At 36.5% G+C, this 26,018-nt stretch overlaps 1 long non-coding RNA gene across 2 annotated transcripts in view; it reads left to right on the top strand.

The window, feature by feature from the left end:
• Positions 1 to 24,242, top strand: part of LOC109498907 — a 64,767-nt gene extending 40,525 nt beyond the window's left edge. Inside the window, exons 1-2 of one of the 2 annotated variants that reach the window (XR_002155938.2) lie at positions 7,935 to 8,489; positions 21,281 to 24,242. This is a non-coding gene — a long non-coding RNA (uncharacterized LOC109498907). Of the gene's footprint in view, positions 1 to 7,934; positions 8,490 to 21,280 lie in introns of those variants that run through there. The other variant, XR_006596604.1, reaches the window with a different exon arrangement.
• Positions 24,243 to 26,018: the final 1,776 nt, after the last annotated feature.

The raw sequence follows: 26,018 nt of genomic DNA, 5'->3' as shown, positions 1-26,018 counted from the left end.
CTAGATCAGACAGAAAGATATCATTTGTAGTTTTCTAGCAAGCCTTAAGTATAAAGTCATGGTTGCTTAAGCTAATCATTCTTGTGTGGCTTACAGTTTTTACCATTCTTAAATAAAAACAAAAACTGACTCATCCTTCAAAAATCATTAAGTAGGGGCACCTGGGTGGCTCAGTCAGTTAAGCATCCAGCTTCAGCTCAGGTCATGGTCTCACAGTTTATGAGTTAGAGCCCCAAGGTGGGCTCTGTGCTGACAGCTCAGAGCCTGGAGCCTGCTTGGGATTCTGTGTCTCCCTCTTTCTGCCCCTCCCCCACTTGCACTCTGTCTCTCCAAAAATAAATAAACATTAAAAAAAATTAAAACAAATCATTAAGTAATAGCATCCTGAAATTATCTTTAAACAGCCACTTTTGGGTGCACAGTTGATACCAGAGAGAACATAAAATGGTGGTTTCTTTTTCTTTTATTTTTTTAATTTTTTTAAAAAAATTTATGTTTATTTATTTTTGAGAGAAAGAGAGACAGAGCACAACGGGGGGAGAGGCAGAGAGAGGGAGACACAGAATCCAAAGCAGGCTCTAGACCCTGAGCTGTCAGCATTAGAGCCTGATGTGGGGCTCGAACCCACAAACCATATCATGACCTGAGCCGAATAACTGACTGAGCCACCCAGGTGCCCCAAAGTAGTGATTTTGGACTCTGACACTGGACTCTACAATAACTTATTCCTTATTCATAGATACCTTAAAAATCATGTCATTTATAATCATATGGTGCAGAAGGAATGTAGATGCTTCAGGAAAAAATTCTTACACATGGGCGCCTTTGTCAACTTTTACTGGTTAAATATGATGTTCACTTAAATATAATAATAAATTATTTAAACATAGTAAATAGAGATATATGACATTTCCCAAGATGTTTATTACATGAAAATATGCAGACTATCCCTGCTGTGAGACAAATAGGAAAAAAATAAAACCTAGAAACATTTTTGTTTTGTTTATTACATTTTCCACAGAAATATGGTAAGTTTTTAGTTTTCCCTGAGACCATTGTCTGTAATCACTGAAAGTTTTTTTTTTGCATGAATGATAAAATAATTTTTCTTAGTGATCATTTTCTTGTTATCATTTTTTCATTACAGCCTTAGTATATATTTTCTCAATAGTTTGGTATTCCAAACAATTTTAATTATATTTATTAATATTTTGAATAAATAATATATTCTTTTGATTCAAAATTCAAAAAATACAGAAGTGAATACATAGAAAAATCACTCTCCTGCTTTTGATTCCAAGACCCCAATTCTTCCCCCCCGAAGCAATATATGGTATCATTTTCTTGTGTATTTTTGCAGAAATATTTTATGCATGTACAAAACAAACATGAACAAATTATATACATATATACACGTATATATATATACACATACATACATATATATATATATACATACATATATATACACACATATATATTTCCTGTTACTCAGAAACGATCAAGCTGTTTTTAACACTTACAGATGATAAACTCCTTAAGATGAGAGTCTGTTTCTGATTCATCTGTGTGATCTCTCTAGCATATTGAGATGTATATATTCCCCCCCTTTCCATTCTGCACCATGTTTTATTTTGTTTTTTGAGATAACAATATGTTTTTCCAGTTTTATTGAGAAATCATTGACAGATGCCACAGCATAAGTTTAAGGAGCTTTATAGCTTGATGGTTTGATTTATATGTACTGTGAAATGATTACCACAATAACTTCAGCTAACATCCATTGTCTCATATAGACACAATAAGAAGAAAAGAAGAAAGGAAACAAATTTTCTCTTTGTGATGAGAACTCTTAGGATTTACTGTCTTAACAATTATATATCATACAGCACTCACAGTTAGCTATATACATATATATATATATATACACACACACATACATATATATACAGTTAGCTATAGCCTTCATGTTGTACATTGCATTCCTAGTATCTATCTTATAACTGGAAGTTTGTATTTTCTGACCACTTTCCTCTAATTCCCCCTCCCTCTCCCACCTCTGATAACCATAAGTTGAACCCCTTTTTCTATGACGTTAGATTTTTGGGTTTGGTTTTTTAGATTCCACATATAAATAAAATCACACAGTATTTGTCTCTTACTGCCTGATTTGTGTTACTTATATAATGTCTTCAAGTTCTACCCACGTTGTTGCAAACGGTAACATTGTCTCATTTTTTTATGACTGAATATATATATATATATATATATATATATATATATATATATCTCACAATTTCTTTATCCATTCATCCATCAGTGGACACTTAGGTTGCTTCTGAGTCTCAGCTATTGGAAATAATGCTGCTATGAACTTGGAGATGCAGTTATCTTTTCGAGTTAGTATTTTTGTTATTTTTGGATATATTACCAGAAGTGGAATTGCTGGATCATAGGTAGTTCCATTTTTAATTTTTTCAGCATCCTCCATACTGTTTTCCATAGTGGAAGAGCATTTCTTGTAGTGAATTCCATATCAGTACCTAAAGTACCTTCGTTTCCCTTTTCATGATAGTATAATGTTCCATTATGTAATATTCCACGTATATATAAATTTTTTTCACCCAATAGCCTCTATATGCATATTTAGGTTTTTCCCAACAACTTGCTATTACAATGTTCATACAGTCTTAAAAAATAGCTAACTTCAAGTGAGCGCTTAGTATGGTTTGGGCACCATACAAAATGCTTTACATTCAACTTTGTTTTTATTTATTTATTTAAAAAGTTTTTTAATGTTTATTCATTTTTGAGAGAGACAGAGAGAGAGAGCACAAATGGGGCAGGGGCAGAGAGAGATGGAGACACAGAATCTGAAACAGGCTCCAGTCTCTGAGCTGTCAGCACAGAGCCCAACGCGGGGCTCAAACCCACAAACTGTGAGATCATGACCTGAGCTGAAGTTGGACGCTCAACCGACTAAGCCACCCAGGCGCCCCACATTTGATTTTCAAGATAACTGTATGTGGGCAGTACTTTTTTTATTCCTACTTCACAGATGAAGAAAATGAAAGGGTTGACTAATTTTGTCTAAAGTGACAAATGAGTAAGTGGAAGATTCAGAATCTGATTGCTGCTGTGTATCTTCAACTCTTATAACAGAAAACAATGACGTAGATATTTACTAACACTCTCCGCTGAGGAGGGAGTTCACACAGATGCATGAGACACAGATTGTTAACTTGAGGAGCTTATTGTCTATAAGTGTTAAAAACAGCTTGATCTTTTCTGAGCAATAGTAAGTCAATTAATTCTAGTAGATTTCAGTCAAGTGACAGATCAGTAACAAAAAGGTTTTGTGTACACAGAAATTATAGTTAAAAATCACACTCTCAGTTTCAAGTTTTATAATTTAACTAAAGAGTACCAAAGTTAAAGGGAAGTAATTACAACATTCAATAAAATTACAAATCTGCTTCTGATGGAATTACAATAGGGTATAAGCTTAATACCTACATTTCAAAGATGACCAATCTTTAGAAGCCAACCAGAAAACATCTCTAAATCATTAATCATAGAACTAGAAAAAAATCTTCCAACAGAGGAGAATTTGAAGCAAATATTAAGAAAATGAATGGCCTGAAAAGAATTCTGAAAATGGCTTGCCTGTTTCTAGGACAGAGTTGAAACTTAATTCAATTATTGGATTTTGGAACTTTCTGTTTTATTCTTTTCATTGCCAATTTCCCTCAGGGACAAAGATTAGAAGTGTCAAAAATGACACATTAACAGACATTTCTTCCAAATGTTGAGGTTTATGTAGGAATGGAAAATGTTATGAAGAAACTGTCTTTCAAATTTCCAGACCAGTTTGGAATGTTAAAAAAAGAAAAAGAAAAAACGGTTGTAGTAAGAAAAGAAAACATTGTTTGTAGAGAAATACTTACATCTGAAATGTACTCTTGCCAATTAAATGACTCTTCTCACTCCAGTTCTGAAGCTGCCTTTGAATGTACGGCTCAAACTCCAAGGTTTGCCCATCATATTCCTTATCTAGTGACTCCTATAATTTGCCTAATGAATATAAAAAATTACGATAGAACACAGTCAAATTTTTAATTTTTGGCCTTTGAACTGGCAACTGAATCAAGAGATAGGACTATAAAAATGCATATTCTTTGGTCCCAATCCTCACTTTATATATATATTTTTTATTTGTTTGTTTGTTTTTAGGGAAAAAAGAAAGAGAGAGAGTGAGTTGGGGAGGGACAGAGAAGAGGGGGAGAGAGAGTCTTAAGCAGGCTTCATGCTCAACGTGGAGCCCACCACGGGGCTTGATCCCCCAACCCTGGGACCATGACCTGAGTCAAAATCAAGAGTGGGACCCTCAACCAACTGAGCCCACCAAGAGCCCCCCAATCCTGACTTTTTAAAACAAAACATTCAGGAGTCTGCATGTTGGTAATTTTCATACACTCAAGTCCTTGAACTGCTGCACTGACAGCAAAGGAATTATAGGGAATACCTATGACTTTCTCTTCCCTCGTGCATTTAGAAACAAACCAATGAATAGAAATTGCACCAATTTAAGAGACTAGGGAAGTGTGCTCTCTATATGACTCTGCTGCTTCCTAGCTCACTGACCTTGCATGGATCACTTGAACATCTATGAACCTAGGTCCTCCTGCTCCTCTGAGTTATTGTGGGATAAGATAACAAACATATGTGCAGGCTCTTGATCTCCTGCCATAAAAAGGCATGATATTAATAATATTATTCCTATAGTCTCAGGATAGGTTAAAGAATAATATATTTTAAAATACATTTTTATTTCCAAAAAAAGAAAAGGCTAAAACCCAAGGAAGAAAACAAAATGTATTAGAGATTTGTAAATTTATGGCAGTATTATTTTTATAATCATTATCATTTTTAAGTAATTTTTAAATTATAATGATTCTTAACTTAATAGGTACTAATTGTTTTTCACATTTAAATGAAAAGCACATTTACTTCCACTGATTAAGATGAACAAGTTTCACAGTATAAAACATTGCCTGCTTTTTTATACAATTGAGTTTCCAAGTCTCTGAAAATCTTTGTTGTTGTTGTTGAAGGATGTATGCCTTGGGGATTACAGTATCTCTTGCTTTTTACTTCAGAAAAGAAGCATGACTTGGTCTGACATGTGTGACTAATATGATCACAACCCTTGGGAAATTAGATGGTTTTCTGGAGATACCACTAAAGAATACTGACTGAAACTATTCCTGTCTGATGTATGAGTTGCTCTATACACCAAGGCTACAAACTGTCAGAATGAACCAATACCAAGATGAGTATCTTTAGCTAGTTGCTCAAACTAGTCAAAATCACTGATGACTCAGACACATCTGCCAAATGCATAAGCTTATTACCATTTTGGAGCCTCAAGAGTCTCCTGAAAAATGGAAAAAACAAGAACAGATAATGAAGGCATCATCCAGGATTAGGTTTCTGTGATGTATCCGATATCAATATGACGTGGAAATAGGGGTGCTTCAGCCTACAAAAGGGTTGAGAAGAAAAATAGAAAGGAAAAGTCCAAAACTATAAAGAAATGAAACAAAATTGGAAAGCTCAATTGCTGTATATTGCTGAAACTGAAGAGACAGAGGGAAGAGGAAAACGCAGCGGTAGTTTGGTTGAAAGACAGAATGGCTAGAATAGCCTTGTGGAGTGGCGTGGTCTCAGAGCCAGGCTGCCTCCATTAGAATCACAGCTTTGCATTTCTAGCCGTGTGGCCTTGGGCAAGTGACTTGCCTCTTCGTGCTTCAGTTTCATTATCTGTAAAATAAGAATAGTGGTAGACAGTGCCTGCCACAAAGGAACACTTTAATATTCATTTTATCAGTATTATTAGATGGGCCATACAGTTAATATTCAAAGTTTTCTACAAATAGTATCTGACATACAGGCATTTGAGAAATGATTATTGACTTAATTAGTGAGAGACTGAACTGTTCTTTTTGAAGTATCAAGCTCTCCTAAGCTTTGCCCTAGAAGTTAGTCTACTACAGAATTTGCAAATAGATTTACATTTAATTTTTTAATATACCTGGAATAGGAAGAAAAATAAGATCTTTTCCCTTATTCGTCTGCTTTATTCTTACTCAGAATTAAATTACTTATATATTTCAATATAAATCTGATCAATTTTATTCTATGATTGCATAAATAAAACTTAAAAGAGTTTTTAAAAATTCTGATAGGGTAGTTAATTTTATTATTCCATTTAGTTTAGCTTTTTAAGTCTAAACTCAATTCAAATATCTCTGGGTAGATATATGACATTTTTCTTTTTAAGTTTTATTTGTTTTGAGAGAAAGGGCACAAGTAAGCAAGGGGCAGAGGGAGAGAGAGTTTCCCAGGAGGGACAGAGGAAGAGAGAGGGATGGAGGGAGGGAGAGAGAGAGAGAGAGAAAGAGAGAGAGAGACACGGGGTTCATCTGAAGAGGGGCTCATGTTTTTTACCCAAAGTGGGGCTTGAACTCACCCAGAGCAGGACTTGAGCTCACCTGATGTGTGGCTTGAGCTCACTCGATGGGGGACTTGAACTCATGAACTGTGAGATCATGACCTGAGCCAAAGTCAGATGCTTAAACAACTGAGTCACCCAGGCGCCGATATATGACATTTTAAAAGTAGCTAATTAAATTAACCAATGTGAGAAATGTAGACTCGTGATTACCCCAACAGGTTTCTTTAAAAAATAAATGAGACTATATTGTGAGTCCTACATTGTTATTTTACAGCTGAAATATTTCATCAATCTGATTCATTTGGGGAATTCTTAATGGAACCCTGGGAGAGGAGGAGGATACAACTACTTTGCTGCTTGTGGCTCAATTATATCGATATGATGCTCAATTGAGAACAGAACAAGGAAAACTAGGGCTTGCTGCCATCTGCTACACAGTTTTCCTGTTCTGGCCATGGTTTCCCGAACACTGCAGTAACTCTACTCTTATATGTCACAGTATTATTTAATGACTGTGAGTTGAATTCATCCATATTGAGGGATGAGACTGACAGGGCTTCAAAACACGATCTATTTGGCACTAAGAGAATACCAAAGGAACATTGGCATGGCACCTGCTACTCCTTTCCAAGGACATAATCAAAAGATAGTTGGACAACCCACACCACCCACAGTTCCCAGGTGGCTTACAAATAAATGGATCATTACCGGATAGGCTAGCAGAGTTTCATGATATTTGAAACAAACTGTCCATGACTATTTTTCAAGTTTAGAAACATCTAGGAGCTCATTCTTTGACATTAAAAAAAAAAAAAAAAGAGAGACTTTTGTTATTTTCAAAGGAAGAAAGTAACTAAACTTGAGCTGCGGGTAAAACAATTTCTATTGTTTTTTGTTGTTGCTGTTGTTTTTCTCTTAGTCTTAGCAAGCAAAAGGTTTCTGTTGAAATTTAGAATGATGGTATTCCACTTTACATGAATTAAGTAATTTGGTTAATATACTTCTAAATTTAACAGGATTGTGGTTCCAGTACTTTTTGGTGAAGTCAACATATTTCAATCTGCTTACACATGTATTTTGGTGATGGTTTGACAAGTTTGACAGGCACGACTAGTTTTTGAAACAACAGAATTAAAGAGTGGATTAAATTACTTATTTTAAAATTACTTAGACAAACAGGGGTTGGAATAATCTTCAATGGATAAACATATGGCAGCTTACAAAAAAAGAAAAAAAAATTAAGTTTATTTATTTTGAGAGAGACAGAGACAGTGTAAGCAGGGGAGGGGCAATGAGAGAGGGAGAGAGAAAGCATCCCAAGCAGGCTCCGTGCTACCAGCAGAATCAGACGTGGGGCTCAAACTCATGAAACTGTGAGATCATGACCTGAGCTGAAGCCAAGAGTTGGACACTTAGCTGACTGAGCCACCCAGGAGCCTCAAGAAATTTTATTTTTAATATAGATATAAAAGTTCTTTCTCTTTGGGTCTATTCTACATTCTACAGTTGAATTGTTTTTTAAATAACAACTTTATTGTAGCAGGTATTGTATCTTTTTTTTTATTGCCAAATGATTCCTTTATTGACAAATAATATTCCATACATGGATACTTTGTTTATCATTCTTCAGCTGATGGACATTGAGATTGTTTCCACCATTTGGTCATTATGAATAATGCTACCATGAACATTGTTTATAAATTTTTGTGTGGCCATATGTTTCCATTCTTTTGGCATATACGTAGAAGTGGATCTTGCTGGATCTTATGGTAACTATGTTTAACATTTTGAGGAACCTTTAGTTTTCAAAGTGGCCACACTCTTCGTATTTCAGCCAGCAATATATGAGAGTTTCATTTTTCCACATCCTTGCCAACACTTGTTATTGTTTATCTTTTTTATTTTAGCCATCCTAAGAATGTGGAATGGTGTCTCACTGTGGTTTTGCTTTGCATTTCCCTAATGATTAATGGTGAGTGTATTTCTTATGTGCTTATGGAACATTTGTACATCTTGTTTTTGTAAAAATTCCTGTTTGGTTCCTTTGCCGATATTTAGTTGATTTGTCTTTTTTTATTATTATTATTAATTGACTTCTTTCAAAAGGACAGTTTTAGGTTCACAGCAAAATTGAGGAGAATGTACGGAGATCTTCCACATATCCCCTGCCCCCTACACATGCATTGCTTCTCACATTGTCAACATCTCCCAGCAGGGTGGTACGTTAGTCAAAATTGATGAATCTACATTGACACATCATAATCATCCAAAGCCTATAGTTCATAATAGGGTTCACTCTTGGTGGTGTTCATTCTATGAGTTTGGATAAGTATGTGATAACATGTGTCCATTATTATGGTAACATACAGAGTATTTTCACAACCATAAAAATCCTCTGTGCTCCACCTATCCAGCTGTCCTCCCCCACAACCACTGGCAACCACTTATCTTTTTCCCTGTCTCCGTGGTTTTGCCTTTTCCAGAATGTCAAAGTTGGAATCATAAAGTATATAGCCTTTCATATTGGCTTCTTTCACTTAGTAATACACATTTAAGGTTCTCCCATGATTTTTTTTAAAGCTTGATTATTTATTTCTTTTCAGCACTGAGTTATATTCTATTGTCTGGATGTACCACAATTTGTTTATCCATTCACCTACTGAAGGATATCTCAGTTGTTTCCAAGTTTTGGCAATTATGAATAAAGCTTCTATAAACATCTGTGTGTACACGTATCCACTTCTCCAAACTCTTACCCATCACACTTATCCAAACTCATAGAATGAACACTACCACCAAAAAAATTTATATTTTGTTTAGAAATAAATTTTCAATTATTTGTCTTTTTGTTTTTGAGTTGTAAGTGTACTTTATATATTTCAGATATGAGTTCCTTATCCAATACATGATTAGTAAATATTTTTTCTCTAATTCCGCAGGTGTCTTTTCACTTTCTTATTGTTATCCTTTAAAAAGCTTTAGAACTTGATGAAGTCCAATTTGCCCATGTTTTGTTTTGTTGTTTGTGATTTTGGTGTTGTATCTAAGAAGCATTGTCTAATCCAAGTTCACAAAAATTTACTTCTATGTTTTCTTCCAGGAGTTTCATTGCTTCAGCTCTTATATTCAGATCTATCTATCCCAGACCTATCCCAGCATAATTTATTGCAGAGACTCTTTCTCTATTGAATTATCTCGACAGCTTTGTAAAAAATTAATTGACAATAAGGGTTTATTTCAAGATGTTCATTTCTATTCCATTGATCTAGGTCTGGACATATGCCAATACCACACTGCCATGTTTACTGTTGCTTTGAATTAAACTTGAAATCTGGAACCTTGAGTCTTCATTTTTGTTTCCTTTTCAAAAATTTTTTTGGTTATTCTGGGTCCCTTGACTGGTTTCCATATGTATTTTAGGATCAGTTTTTCAATTCTGCAAAAGTGCATCAGGATTTGATAGAGATTGTGTTAAATTTGTGTATCAGTTTAGGGGCACCTGGGTGGCTCAGTTGGTTAAGCCTCTGACTTCCACTCAGGTCATGATCTCACGATCTGTGAGTTTGAGCCCTGCGTCCGGGTCTGTGCTGTCAGCTCAGAGCCTGGAGCCTGCTTCAGATTCTGTGTCTCCCTCACTCCCTGCCCCTCTCCTGCTCACATTCTCTCTCTCTCAAAAATAAATATGGGTTAAAAAAAATTTTTTTAATCTGTATATCAGTTTCAGAAATATTGCCATCTTAATAATATTAAGTCTTCTGTTCCATGACCATGGGATATCTTTCCTTTTGTGTAGGCCTTCTTTTAATTTATTTCAACAATGTTTTATAGATTTCAGTGTTTGCACTTAGTTTGTACTTCTTTTGTTTATTTTTTTCTAAGTGCTTTATTCTTTGTTGCTATTATTAATGGAATTATTTACTTAATTTCAGTTTTGGATTGCCCCTTGCTAGTGTGCCCCAACTTATTTTTCTACATTAATTCCTTATCTAAACTTGCTGAACCATTTATTAGCTCTAATACTTTTTTAGCGGATACCTTAGGATTTTCTATATAAAGGTAATGTCATCTGCAAATAGAGTTTTACTTTTTCCTTTCTAATCAGCTGTTTTTACTGCATTTTCTTCCCTAACTGACCTCCAATGCAATGTTGAATTAGAAGAAGTGAGAGTAGACATCCTTGTCTTGTTCTCAAACTTAGGGTGAATGGATTCAGTTTTTCACTATAGAGTATGATGTTAGCTGTGAGTTTCTCATAGATGCCTTTTATAAGGTTGGGGGCATTCCTTTCTACTCCTAGTTTATTATGAAAGATTGTTGGATTTTGTCAAGTGCTTTTTTTCTGCATGTCTTGAAGTAATCATGAGGTGTTTGTCCTTTATTCTATTACTTGGTGTATTACATTGACTGATTTTTGTATATTAACAAAACTTGCACTCCTGAGGTAAATCCCACTTAATCGTGTATTAATTATTTTTATATGTTGCTGACTTGGTTTACTCATATTTGTTAAGTGTGCTTACATCTATGTTCATAAGGGGTATTGGTATATAGGTTTCTTTTCTTACGATGCCTTTTTCTAGCTTTGATATCAGGATACAATTGGCTTCAAAGAATGAGATTTTAAGTGATCCCTCCTCAGAGTGCCTGGGTGGCTCAGTCAGTTAAGGATCTGACTTCTGCTCAGGTCATGATCTCATGATTCGTGGGTTTGAACCCCGCTTCAGATTCTGTGTCTCCCTCTGTCTCTGCCCGCCCCCCATTCATACTCTGTCTCTGTCTCTCAAAAATGAATAAATGTTAAAAAAGAATTTGAAGTGATCCCTCCTTTTTTCCTTCTTTTTAATTTAGGAAAGGGTTGGTGTTAATTATTCTTTAAATGTTTAGTAGAATTCACCTGTGAAGCCATCTGGTCCTGGGCTTTTCTCTGAAGAAAAAATTTTTACTGCTAATATATTCTTTTGTTATAAGTTACTTAAAGGACCAGATTAAAATTTTAACCTTTAAATATCCAGGGCAATATGACAATGGAGATGAAGAATATGTGACCATGTAGAGAAATAATATATTCAAAATTTAAAAAGTTAAAATGGATATTTGGTCATTTTATCTACCTGGCATCCAACCTCTTTCCTATTTAAGAGAAATCCTATAGATGGGAGTCACAATCTTAATTCCAATACTGAAGTGTAAGGAGACCACAGACCTGAGCTTTGTCGATTCAATGTTTCTGCTTGGGGCTCTGAATCTGGAGGTTTAAGGCAAAGGCAAAGGCATGAAAGCTAACAGGTGACTACCTTCGGACTGGTTAGATATGGAAGAATTGGTGAAAGAGGTTACATGTTGCTTCTAGACACTTGGGGTACTGGGAAAAGTTGGGTAAGTACAAAGTGTGATAGGGAAGCACTAACTTTTGTGTGTGTCACAGCTTTGGAGTTTGGTCCAAATTATCCCTGTTATAAGCTTTATAAGATTTTCATGAAACACATTTTCTTTCATGAGAGAAATAAGAGTTCAAGTCTTCCAGGTTGTAAAGGAGTTTGAGTTAATCAATATCCCATAAGAACTTTGCAAGAACAAATAGAAGTGATTTGGAATACAGTGCCAATCACAATAGGCTAGTTTTAGTATCTTTCCCCAAATTATCAGGCTAATTCCTTATATCTTAATCAACTTACACTGTTTCCATGATTTCCTCTAACACTTTCTTGGATTGATCTGATCAATAACAAAATTATAGGGGCGCCTGGGTGGCGCAGTCGGTTAAGCGTCCGACTTCAGCCAGGTCACGATCTCGCGGTCCGTGAGTTCGAACCCCACGTCGGGCTCTAGGCTGATGGCTCAGAGCCTGGAGCCTGTTTCCGATTCTGTGTCTCCTTCTCTCTCTGCCCCTCCCCCGTTCATGCTCTGTCTCTCTCTGTCCCAAAAATAAATAAATGTTGAAAAAAAAAATTAAAAAAAAATAAAATTATAGACCAAAGTCTAATTTTTGGTTCAATACAATGAATCTTTAAGGAATTTCTAGCTATTGCAGATACACGATCAGCAGCAACAGAATCCCTAACATTAAATAATTTGTTATCTTTCAGGTAGAGACATGCCTGATTATAAATATAACATTAGGCAGAAAATTACTACTTCTGTAAATGAAGTATGGATGTATAGTGGAGAAGAAACAAATTTACAGCTTTGGGTACTCAAAAATAAATCTTGGAAAAGGTACTATTTGAGCAGACCTTGATGGATAATGAGATGTTTTTAAATTAGATTTGCAGAAAGAGGCAAACATGATGAAGGTAACTGCATGATCAGAGAAGGAGGTTGTGAGTATGGCCAAAATTTGGGTTGGTTTAAACTTATGACACATGAGTAAGAATACAAATAATTAATTTTATTGATGATATGTTATTTATCAGACACAGTTACATTATTTAAACATATTAGATGACTAACTGTTTTAATCTTCACAAATCTATGTGGTACTATTATTATCTTCATTAATCTCTCCATTTTATATACTGGGGAAAAAAGATACACAATTAAGTTCAGTGACTTATTTTGGTAGACAGACTCTTAGATGGCTTCCTGTGGCCCCCACCTCATGTTATAAGAATGGTTGGAACTGTGACTTGTTTCTTACCAATAGAGTATGGAAAAAGTGTTGAGATATAACCTCTGTGATTAGGTTACATATGATTATAACTTTTATCTTGCTATCAGACTCTATTGATTCTTGCACTGGCCTTGATGAAGTAAGCTGCCATAAGAGAAGACCATGTGGCAAGGCACTGAGGTTGGCTTCCAGCTAACAGCTAGCAAGAAGTTGATGTCCTCAGTCATCATCAACCTATAAGGAACAGAATACTGCTAATAGCAAAGTGAGCTTTGAAGTGCATCCTTTCCCAGTCTAGTGTCACATGGGTTTCCAGTCCTGGCTGACACCTTGAGTTTCACCCTGAAACAGAGAACCCAGTTAAATCATGCCCAGATTTCTTACCCATAGAAATTATGAGATTATTTATGGCTATTTGTTACACAGCAATAGATAACTAACACACTTGCCCAAGGCCATACAAGTCATAAGCTGATGAGTAAGGATATGAAACAGGGCAGTCTGGCTCTGATGTGGGAAGTTTATGCTGACAGGTGTGATTTTAGAAGCATTTCACATAAGAATATTTTTCTTTTTCACATCAGTGGTCACTCCTCTAATAGGAGTTAAAATTATAAATTTCTCATCATAAAAGCCAAAATTAACGGGTTAGATCTGAAAGTCAAATGCTTCTATCTAATGGAGTTATTGGATATCTATTTGCATCTGTAAATAAGTAGATATTTTTAAGATTGTCCTGCGTAGGGACAAGACTTGGACTTTACCTGTTACTGGTATTTACACAAACACAAGTATAACAGAGGCCCTTGCAATAGTCATTGTGAATGAGAGATTATGGAGTTTCCAATATTGATTTGTTATGAGAGAATATTATCTAGCACAATCATCCATACTTTAAACATGGCTCCAGAGTTGAAGTAAAGGATAGTTCAGAGCACAGTTCAGTCAGGTACCAGTTCTAATGGCATCCGTGTGCTGTGTGAAAAGAGCACTGTGTGGGGCTTGAAAGAGCTGTTTCTCTTGATGGCAAGACCCTGGCATTTATGCAGACATGCTATGGGACCAAACTAAATGTATGAGGATTTTTCTCCCTTGGCAAGTATGGCAAGAGTTCCAGCTCATCGGAGCCAGAGCTCAGATAATTCTGCCCTCAGGACAATCCTCACTGGCCATCAGAACCAGAAATCCTGCTCCAGGTGGAGTGCCTGTGGATCTGTCTGTGCTTGAGGCGGGGAAGCCCCATCTAGTAAGTTGTGGAAAGAACCAGAAAGCAGTACACATTAATACTTGAGTTGGGGTGAAGATGTGAGCCTTTGTGGTCAAGCAGATGACAGTCGTTAAAAACAAAAACAAAAACAAACAAAAACAAAAAACTACAGGAACTAAATGGAGTCACTTATGTTGGGTGAAAACACCAAACTGGGGCCTAATATCTAACCGAATTGCAGTTTCAACCCCCACCAGAAGTGCAGTCTTATCCAATCCATCAGGAATTTCCTGGTCAGCACCAATAAGGTAATCTGATGGCCCTTTCCATCCCCTAAAGGAAGAAGAAGAACTCCATCTAATAAAACCCTTTTGTCCCCAAAAGAAGGTGACCTCACCCAAAATAATCCTTTTTTCTGTTTATGACTTCCTTGTCCTGCCTTTGAAAACTTTTTCCTTTCCTTTTTCTTTTATTTAAGTTTATTTATTTTTGGGGAGAGAGAGAGAGAGAGACAGAGACAGAGACAGAGAGACAGAGAGAAAGCAGGGGAGGGGCAGAGAGACCCAGGATCTGAAGCTTGGCTCCTTGCTGACAACACAGAGACCCACACAGGGCTCCATGCGGGGCTCGATGCAGGGCTGGAACTCACAAACCATGAGATTATGACCTGAGCCAAAGTCATAACCAACTGAGCCAACTGAGCCACCCAGGTGCCCCAAAACCTTTCCATTTCTAATAGCCCTCTATCTGCTGCGATGCTGCCTGATTCATGACTCGTTTAAAAAACCAATTAGGGGCGCCTGGGTGGCGCAGCCGGTTAAGCGTCCGACTTCAGCCAGGTCACGATCTCGCGGTCCGTGAGTTCGAGCCCCACGTTGGGCTCTGGGCTGATGGCTCAGAGCCTGGAGCCTGCTTCTGATTCTGTGTCTCCCTCTCTCTCTGCCCCTCCCCCGTTCATGCTCTGTCTCTCTCTGTCCCAAAAATAAATAAAAACGTTGAAAAAAAATTAAAAAAAAAAAAAAACAATTAAATCTTCAAAATTTGTTCAGCTGAATTTTTGTTATTTAACAGAGTTTAGGGGGATTGGAGTGTTAATGTAGGTGTAAGGACATTTTCTATGTAGGCTGATAAAGCTGGGACATTTAGATTATACAAAGATGAAAGAAAATAAATAAGCTATGAAATGCCACAGCACACTAACTCACTTGTCTGTCCCAATCTCTCCTGTGTACAACTGGTGATCACTTTCTGAAGAAACTTGTTCCTGAATATTTTATGCTGCCATGGAGTTGTCTGAAAATACTGAATAAAACCATGTAAATTAATTTTGCAAATGAATGTGTTTGTTATGTCAATCTATACTCACTACTGATCAGGTTCCATTTTGGGAGAAGAAAGAGAGAGAGACTATTGAAGACTGAGCAGATATGGAAATATCTCCATTAAGAAGTTTTAAATTCACTGAACTAGACTGAAACTGATGATTTGATCATGATATTTGTCGAATTAATGTCTAAAGACTATAGTCTATGAAAGATAGTACAGTTATGCAAATTTATGCATAAAAATAAGAATCCCATATGTGCCTAGAGGGAGAGGTTTCCAGCCAAAATGCTAATGATATGAGATAACAATATTTAGCATTTCTACAGATTTTAATTCAAAGAACTCAAAATGTCTTACAAATTTATTATCTGCTAAGTGAAAGCAGGCAATAGTATTTTCCTGTTGTAAATTTCAAAAGTGAAATTTGAATTGAATGAAAAATATACACATAAAAATGAGATCTTTGAAAGGGAAAACACCAGAAAACACCTTAAATAAACTATATGATTTAAAACATCTCACTGACCCAAATGCATTCAATGCATGGTTAAAATTTGAACATTACAAGCATTTTTTTAATTACTCTATTCTACAGCATTTACATTTTTACTGTATAAGCTAACAGTAAAACAGTTTTAAACAGTGTGAATTCTGGGTTATGTTAACAAAATAGGGCTGCTGCCTTAAGAAGTTTACAAACTAATGGGGAAAATAAAACTAGTGAATGGCTCTAAGATTAACCAGATATTACAAAGTAAAACGCTCTAGAGGAGACACTTTGAGGAAACAGAATAAGACATAATTACCTGCGATTAGCACTGGGAAGGTCAATTAAAACAGATTTTGAAGCCTGTGTAGGATTTCCCAAGTCTATATTGGAGGAAGTAAGTTTCTGGGGTAATAAAATAATGTTAATGAACTGCCAGAACGTGAAGTGTAATAAGTAGAATAGAAGGGGTTAATCTGAAAAGGTAGGTCAAGGTCAGGCTAAGGCAGGATTGTTTTCTCCAGGTGATGATGTGAGACTAAGGCAGAATTTTCTTCAGGTCAAGGTCAGATTAAATTGGGATTGTTTTCATCAGGTAAGAAGAAATAACCAAAGCACTTTCAACATGACAGTGACAGTATTATGTTTGATTTTTGAATCTGTCCTTACAAAACCAATGTTATAAATCTGAAATAAGAAAGGAATAGAAGCAGTTTGTAGGAGAAGATGGCAATTTTTGTTTTGGACATAGGATAAAAAACGGTTAGTATGAAGTCTTAGAAGTGATTTCCTTCACCCCAACCCCTACCTCCCCTACCCAGTTTTCTATTTTTGTTTTCTTAACTGCAGATACTGAGAACCCCAGAGAAAACCCATTTACTTGCCATTTGTATGTCCAAATCCACACAATGAATCAGTAGTGTTTTGAGATACTGATGGGATATTCCAGTAGAGACTTCTAGCAGGAGGCTGGCAATGTGAATACAGACATCATACTAGAGTTGAGAATTAAACTTACAGATTTGGGACTCTTTCTCATAGAATTTAAAAGAACACTCATGGGGTGGGGGAGGGAAAGATAAACAAGAATGAGGGTTGAGGATAAAAAGATAAATTCTTCAATGAAATGTAGCCACACAAGGTAAGAAGGCATGATTTTAGTCAATTGAAAACAACTTTGGCACAGAAGCCCTGAGGTTAGATTTGGAGAATCTGAATTTGAACCCAGATGCTTCATTCTTCCTGTAGTTTGCTACCTGGGATCTTAGAGGCAAACGACTCCTTATTGAGAGTTTTTCGAAGAACATTACGGTACATGCATTTTCTCATTGAATTCTCACAAAGATTCTATGAGGAGGCACTTTTATTTTTCTCATTTTATAGATGAGGAATTGAGAGATAGGCAGCTTGAGGAGCTTGCCTAAAATCACACAGTTTGTGACTGGAATAGATGGGATTGTGGCTCATTCACTCTGATCCTTGGAACCCATGCTGTTAAACACCAAGTTCGCCTTCCCGGATGTGCCTCTGTTCTTTCATTTTCTCCTGGTAGCCACTATATTTATGCTTATCCCAAGAGATAGGAACTTTATGCATATGAAAGACATGAAAGGGAAAATCACCAGTGTCACTTAATAAAACTTATTTTGTATTCTTATCCTTATGGAGAAATACGTAACATTCAGTTTGTTTTTTTAAGTATAAATGACATAAAACTTTGATTATGTAAAAAGATTAATAATATGTTTTGTGGGCAGACAAATAAACAGGAATAAAATGTGGAAGAATGAGAGAAGTGAAAAAAGAAAAACAATTAGAAAACCAACTGAAAGAGAAGAAAACAGACTTAAGGGGAAATTGGGAAACTAAAATGTATTAAACTCCTACCATGTATCAATGCATTGTGTATCGTGACAGCATCTATTGGTTTCCCACTCAGCTAGCCCGCACTTTCCCTGCTGTTACAGCTCACCCCCTATGATGGCGACTAAAATCTCCAGATACTAACATTTCCAAGGGCCCTGAGAGCTGTGACATGGATATGTGGCGCAATCTCAGCTAGAGGGTTAAGACATAAAGGGGTCTATGAGGAGAACCCAAACTTCCTGCTTAGTTGTGATTGTGTGGGGAGATCATGCCTCATGTTTTGGCAGCCATCTTGCAACCGTGAAGGTTCAAATCTAAGGATGAAAACCAAGGGAAATAGGGAAAGCCTCAGTTCTTCATATCATGCAGCCACTAAATTAACCAACTTGGTGGTTATCTCACCCCCACACTCCTTTTTTAATAGGATAATGCATATATTCATTGCTTTAGCCTCTTTTAATTAAGTATTCTGTTAGTTGCAGCTGAAAGGATCTTAATCTCACTAGCATTCACTGAATTTACATTCACTGAATATGAAAACACCTGTTGATAGCAAGTCTACAAAGATTCCACCCAGTGCTGGGATTATTGCCTCCTCTGAATTGCCCATAGGCAGGGAGGAATATGGTTCGCACTGAGGTCATTCACTTAAGTCTCTCTTATTAATCCTTTGTTCAGTTGTGGTGGATACAGCAGGAGTCACTGCCCAGGAGGGGTAAAGACCCCTCAGGGATGAGAATCTGTGTCACAACAGGTGGCTTGCTACTGAGATGAGCAGAGGTGAGAGCTTTGGGTAAGGGAATCTTGAATAACTTGGTCAGAAGGGAGACAAGAAATGTTGTCCTAGAACAGCAGGGACTGAGGCTTGTTCATTGACTTTCCTCTTATGAATTTACTTCAGGAAAAAAGGCACTAGAATTTCCATTAATAAGTGGACATGATTGGTGTAAGGGTGGACTGCAGTGGGTACTTTGGTGTGCTGCCCAAATCCCTCTTCAGATCTTAAAGGCTCATTTCCCTGGGTTGTTTCAATAGATGCTGAGACACAGCCCCCAGCTCTCGGCCTTCTCAGCAAATTGACTCCACTAACGACAGTTGCCAAACCCAAGGTCATGCCCCTTCCCAGCACAGCCTGCAGGCCAGGACTAGCCATTTTGGAGGTAAAAAGGGTCAAGTGGGACCTTTCCTGAAATAACATTGCAGCCCAATGTTTCCTTTTGCCCAATCCCATTTCTTTCTGTAGATGTTTATCCCAAGAGTGCTTTATTATAAACTACTTACACACTAATTGCAGTCCCAGGGTCTGCTTCCCAGGGAGCCCAGCCTGCAACATCTGGCCCGAAAACAGAGAAGTCTTTTCTGAGGAAGCAACCTTAAATTTTGCAGAGTAAATGAGAATAAACCAAAAGAGGGCCCAGAGCATTTAAGTCTAAGGAGTGATTTTCACATCACCCCTTGTCCCCATGGGGCATTTGGCAATGGTTGTTAAAAAATAGATGCTACTGGCATCTATTGAGTAGAGGCCAAGAACACTGGTGCACATCTTACGTTACACAGAAAAGCCCTCCACAACAAAGAACTATCCAGTCCAAAATGTCCATAGTGTTGTGGTTGAGACACCTCGGCCTAAGGGAGTGATAAACGGAGAGGCTCTGAAGAGGGAGGGAGCATGGGACACTGTATCTGGAACACAGTGACCGGGAGAAAAGAGGAGGGAAGCTGCAAAGTAGACAATGTAAAGAACATAGATTTTTTGTTTTTTTATATTAGTGCAAATCCATTGAAAGTTTCTATGCTAAGGACTAAAATGATCAGATTTATGTTCTTAAGGAATCATGCAATATGGTCATAGGTGACGAACTGGGGGAAAAGGAAGTTGTTTGAAGATCATGTGAAGCATGAAAGTGGTGTAGGGGCCAAAGGAAGGCCATCCCAAGATGGGCCATCTTGGCATGAGCATCATTTTGAGCTCAAAGCAATCCACACCCAGAAGATTCAGAAAAATCTCAGTACCTCTATCTCAGTTGCATGCTTTACCAAGAAGAGAACTATTAACAGAGATTCCTCTTTACCTAAGAAACTTATCTGCATAAGAAGGCAACCTTTGTTTTTTAAATATCTGCTTTCACCTTGGTGCTAATGGTCTTTCTCCCTTCTGTATTCTCAGACACCTACCCCTCTCCCTATCTCTTGCAAGCTTCATTTCCATGTCTCTCTGGATTCATCGTATATATGCTATTAAATTTGATTTTCTCTTGTTAATCTGTCTCATGTCAATTTGATTCTTAGTCTAGCTAGAAAGACCTTGAAAGACAGAGAGAAATTCTTCCTCCCCAACAGTGGCTTCGATTATCATGATGCAGGGAAAAAGAGAAAGTACTTGGGAAGTATCTATGAGGAGGAAATAACAAAACTTAATCACAGTTAGAGAGGAAACATGATGTCATATTTACATACAGACTCTGGAGCCAGAGGACATGGGTTCAAATTCCAACCTTGCCATTTACTAGTTTGGCAATCTTGAACAGTTTATATTTAATGTCTTTATCCTTTGGTTTTTGGTTAACCTGATGTTATGCCTATGAAATGAGTTAATTTTTGTACAGTGCATAGGAGTGCCTGACACATGATAAATGCTATATAAATCTTAAATAAATAAAATAAATACAAAGATACATGGAGTCTCCAAGGGTTCTGGCTTTTGTGATTTGTGTAGCTGGTGGACGATTATGCCATTCTCTGAACTGAAGAATTGAGATGAGAGTCGTTTGGTATTGTTTTTTTCTCGAGGATTGAGGGGTGGGCAGGGACACAGATGGAAAATTGATCAAAACTGCTGAGAAATCAAAACTCTATTTCTAAGGAGAAATAGAGGACTATTTTAAAAAGTACATCCTGCATATATTCTAAATAATAACAATAATAATAATAATAATAAATAAAGTCCACACTAAACAAATCACTTTGCTGTAAATCAGGAATATCAAGTAAATATTGTCCCCCCAACCTTGCATTGCAGCAAATAAGATATTCAAGGCTTGATTCTCCTTCTTCCCAAGAAACAATTAAACAGTGAAACAATATTGATTCAATTATCTTTTACTGCTTTGTGACATTAACAACTACTAGCTTAAGTTATCAAGCAAAGTAAAGAAATTCTACCAATAACATATCAAGAATTCCATGAACTCTAAAGATAGTTTGAAGTCTCCAAGTTAATAATGATCTTATTCTCATTAAAAAACAATTGTTTTCCCTTTCCTTCAGATGTATAACTGTTACCAAACAGTGATCCTGGTCTGGATCACCTGGTGGAAGAACCAAGCGGCACTTGGAGATCATGGAAGGCAGAAGGTTTATTTCACACAGCCGGACTCAGAGGAGATCACTCTCCAGAGGTCTGAGTCCTGAGCGCAAGCATGGAGGATAATTTATGGTCTGTTACTTCTGCATTCCACATTAGTAGTGGTTTGGCACACAGAGAAAGCAGGGTAGGAAGAAGAACTCAGAAGGGGAGTCTTTAGGCGGGGAAGGACTATTATAAATCAGCCTGAAATTTCTTTGCACGAAAATGTTGGGAATCTTTGTTTTTTCCAATTGTTTTTTTAGAGCACAGTGTTTCAAAACAAGTAGAAAGATTTGCAAGAGTATTTTGCCTGGCAACATTTCTATTTCTCTACTTCTACAAACTAATTTGGTTAGTTGCGTGAACTATTAACATGAATTTTTTTAAAAATAAATTAATTGAGGGCTTGGGGAGTTTGTTTTATGTACCACAACCTTAAAATAGAAAAAAAAAGAAAGCCCAGTGGTCAATTTGACGTGTTAATTGCTTAGAGGAAAAGAGAAATTGTTTTACTTGTATAAAGAGTCTAATTCTAGAATTTTGTGAATTTATGCAAGGTAAGGGGAAAAAATATTTCCTTTCTAGATTCCTTTAAGCGTAAAGTAGATCATAATTACACAGTCCACTTACTTATATCTTTATAGTTTGCATGTATTTTGAAGTTTAACAAGTGTTTTTATAAGTATTATCTTACTTGATCCTCAGAAGAACCCAACAATGCATTATATAATAAGGCATAATGGCTATTTTACTGATATGGTAACCAAGAAATAGATGTGAAGGCCACATAATGAATACTAGGTGTAACATACATCTGAACTTAAGTCTTCTGACTCCAAGACCAGAGTTATTTATTTCATTCTACTGTGATTTCCATTATGTATGTTTTCTTCATTTGATTCCAGAAACTTGAGTCATCTAAAAGAAGCCCAAGGACCTGATGAGATCACCAACAACAGCTGTTCTTATATTTTTAGAAGTATCTCAGAACTAAACGTAGAGGTCCAGGGCCAGTTCAAGTCCACGTCTTCATTCTATTTTCTGATAATCTTTGTTTTCAAAGTAGCAAAGGTTTTATTTACATTTTAATTCATCTTCCAGATAAAGGAACTTACACTGTACATGGATACATTTAGCCTGTCATACAGTTCATGGTAGGAAAAATTGCTTTACTAACTACATGAGTTGAAACACCTATGCCTCAGGTGTAGACAGGTTACAGACCTGTCACTTGCAGCCCAAAGTCCTGAGGGTAAGATAGTAATTATGCAGGACTGAAGTCATTCTTATATTCAGAGTCATTTGAAAACCTGTCTATTGAGGGCAGGGGCCATACTCAATACTGCATACCCAACTGAGTGCAGTGTCTGTCTGGGACATAATATGTACTTAGTAAATATTTGTTGAACAAATGAATAAATGGCTTTAATCATTCTCAGCCAGCCTCCAACATGACTATACGCCCTTTAATTTCCAGTTCTGCATTATCTATTCAGTCAGTCAAAAGGTATTGAGTACTTTTAACATACCAGACTGTTTTAGGTGCTGCAGACACATAAGGGAAAAAATTCATTGAATTCATATTCTAGTGGCAAGAGACAGAAATAAACAAGACAAAAAGTTAAAATGGAAGATGGTGATAAGAGCCAGGGAAAAAATAAGTCAAGAGCTGGAGATAGGGAGTATTGGATTGATTTACATATTATGGGCAAAGTAACCAAGAACCACTTTAATTGATGAAACTATTGTTATCTCCATTTCATGTTTTCAGCCACTAAACTGGGATCTTGAATTTAATATTCTTTTTTATTTTGCAGGCTTATAATCAAGTGTTTTTTACTAGATACTGAGTACATGTATAAATGCTGTAGAATTTGTCATCTAAGAACTTTAATAGTTTTTTTTTTTTTGTTATTATTATTTGAGAGAGAGTGTGTGTGTGCAAGTGGAAGACATGGGCAGAGGGAGGGAGAAAATCTTAATGCTCAGCATGGGGCCAGACAAAGGGCTCAATCCTACGACCCTGGGGTCATAACCTGAGCTGAAATCAAGAGTTAGACGCTCAACCCACTGAGCCACCCAGCCACCCTTAAGAACTTTAATTTTAAATGCTGCCCCCTAATAATGGTGAAGGTTTTGTAGGGCACACCCGGTACACATTAGATGGATTCCTGATATTGGGATGGTGTTCAGATTCAAGCTTTTGAAGCTCACAGTCCCAAACAGATAAACAAGATTCCCTTTCCTTCCTTCCTTCCTTCCTTCCTTCCTTCCTTCCTTCCTTCCTTCCTTCCTCTTGCTTTTCCAGTGGGTTTTACCAAGGAGAGAAGTTAAGTCTCCAGACCCACAGGGACAGATCTTGTGCCTAAGAAGGAGCTCTTCCAGTAAAAAGATATGACAGGCTGTCAATTCAACTCTCCGGATTTCAATGACGTTACTTACCTAAGAACACATTTGACAGTTCATTTTCCTCTTGTTTAACCAATGCGTCTAGAAACGGATTTGGTACAATGTTATGACATTTAAATGTATGTTGTCAATTATTGTTTGTTAAGTGCTATGTAATTAGTAGTGATGTAGTTTGATTTTAAAGAAAATCTTCTCTTATAAATTTATTATTTCTAAGAAAAAAATTCTTCTTTCTGATTTTACTTCCCTCAGATTAAATGCCTTTTAGAGTATTTATGACATAATAAAATGAGCATTTTGAATGTTTTAAATCTCTAATAAGTAATACTTTAGAGGTCCCTTGCTATTTCACTGTTATTCTTGGGCTGATCCACTGATTTGCAAATGTAACATATCATTATTATTCATTTTTCATTCCTTCTGAGACTTTCTAATACTATTTGTGCCTCCTCTAAAATAAAAACTCTAAAATACTGTTCAGTTCTACACTAGGGAAAATTTTTTATTTTCTTAACTAATGGCTCCATAAGCCCAATTTATTTTGATGAAGTCCTATGATAGGAGTTTTGGTATTTAACAGATTTTCTTTATACCTTGTTGTCATATCTTGTAAGACACTTTTGTAATACCTGGCTTTTTGCAGACTAATTTTTTCATTTTGCTGATATTGTAAAAATTACATATTATAAAACAAGTGTTTAGTAAGAGATATAAAAATATCACTTGGCATTAAAGAGTTCAGTTTACTAAAATCCATTTAAAAATATTACCTTCCAAAGGGAACAGAGGGGTGAAATAGATAAAAGGAATTAAGAGCGCACTTACCTTGATGAGCGCCAAGTAATAAATAGAATTGTTGAATCACTGTACTGTACATCTGAAACTAATATCACACTGTATGTTAATTATACTTCATTTAAAAAAAAGAAAAAATATGTTGCTTGCCAAAATGTACATTCCGTGAGGGCAGGGATCTTTACTTTGTTCACCTATGTAACCCAAATACTTAAAAGAGTGTTTAGCACATAAAAGATGCTCAATAATGGGCTGCCTGGGTGGCTCAGTTAGTTAAGTGTCCGACTTGGGCTCAGGTCATGATCTAGTGGTTTGTGAGTTTGAGCCTGCATAGGGCTCTGTGCTGACAGCTCAGAGATTGTAGCCTGCTTCAGATTCTGTGTCTCCCTCTCTCTCTGCCCCTCCCCTGTTCTCTCGCTCTCTCTCTCTCTCTCTCTCTCTCTCTCAAAATAAATAAACATAAAACAAACTAACTAAAAGAGATGCTCAATAAATATTGGTTGGGTAAATTTTTGTATGTATTGTTTCCAAAAGTAATATGTTCAAAAATTGCTTTCTTCTTGCTATGGACTGAATAGGTTTCCCACAAAACTCATATTGAAGCCCTAATCCCCAGTATCACTGTATTTGGAAATAGGATTTTTAGGATATAATTAAGGCTAAATGAGGTTCATAAGGGTAGGGTCCTAATCTAATAGGATTGGAGACCTTATAAAATAGGAAGAGAGATGTCTTACCCCTTTCTTCTTAGCTCAGAGGGCATATAAACCTCAGTTGCCTGGCGGGAAGCCTCATGTGTTTCGAGTTCCTGTACATACAAATTAATTTTTTTCTCTTGTTAACCTATTTTATGTCAATTTAATTATTAGACCAGCCAAAAAACCTATAAAGAAGAAGGAAAAAATTTTCCTCTCCTACAATTCTTATATGCTTACAAAGAACTGCTCTAGGTTCTCAGTTCTAAAACCAATAGAGCTGATTCACAAACACTGGAAATACTTGGATGATTGATGGGGTTTAATTACACCATTAGAGCAAAAAGACAACTTGAAGCAATAGTAGCTGATGGCTGGTAGGCAACAGCTAGTCAGCGCATGCAGCGGTCTGGGACATGCTGATTTAACAGGGTAGAAACCAGCAGGCACACTATATGCCGGGAGACAGGCACCGCTCCAAAGAGCAAAAACACTCTGGAAAGATGGCGTCAGAATCTGTGCTGTAAGGATGAAAAGTTGCTGGGCATCCAAGAGGCCCCTGTTCCCACATGGCAGAAATTTCAAGCAGCAGGGTTATTTTTAGATTTAAAAAAAAAAAAAAAGAAAAAAAGCCTGGAAGGCATAAATTGCATACACATTTATTTTTATTTGCTGCCTAGTTAATGATAAAAAGTTTTTTCTTGAGACAATGGAAGTTGAGGGTTTTGTTTATTTGTTTTTAAAGAAAGTGGGGAAAGTG

The sequence above is a fragment of the Felis catus genome, chromosome B1, assembly GCF_018350175.1.
Source record: "Felis catus isolate Fca126 chromosome B1, F.catus_Fca126_mat1.0, whole genome shotgun sequence".
Lineage (NCBI taxonomy): Eukaryota > Metazoa > Chordata > Mammalia > Carnivora > Felidae > Felis > Felis catus.
This window is presented reverse-complemented; position numbering and strand designations above follow the sequence as displayed.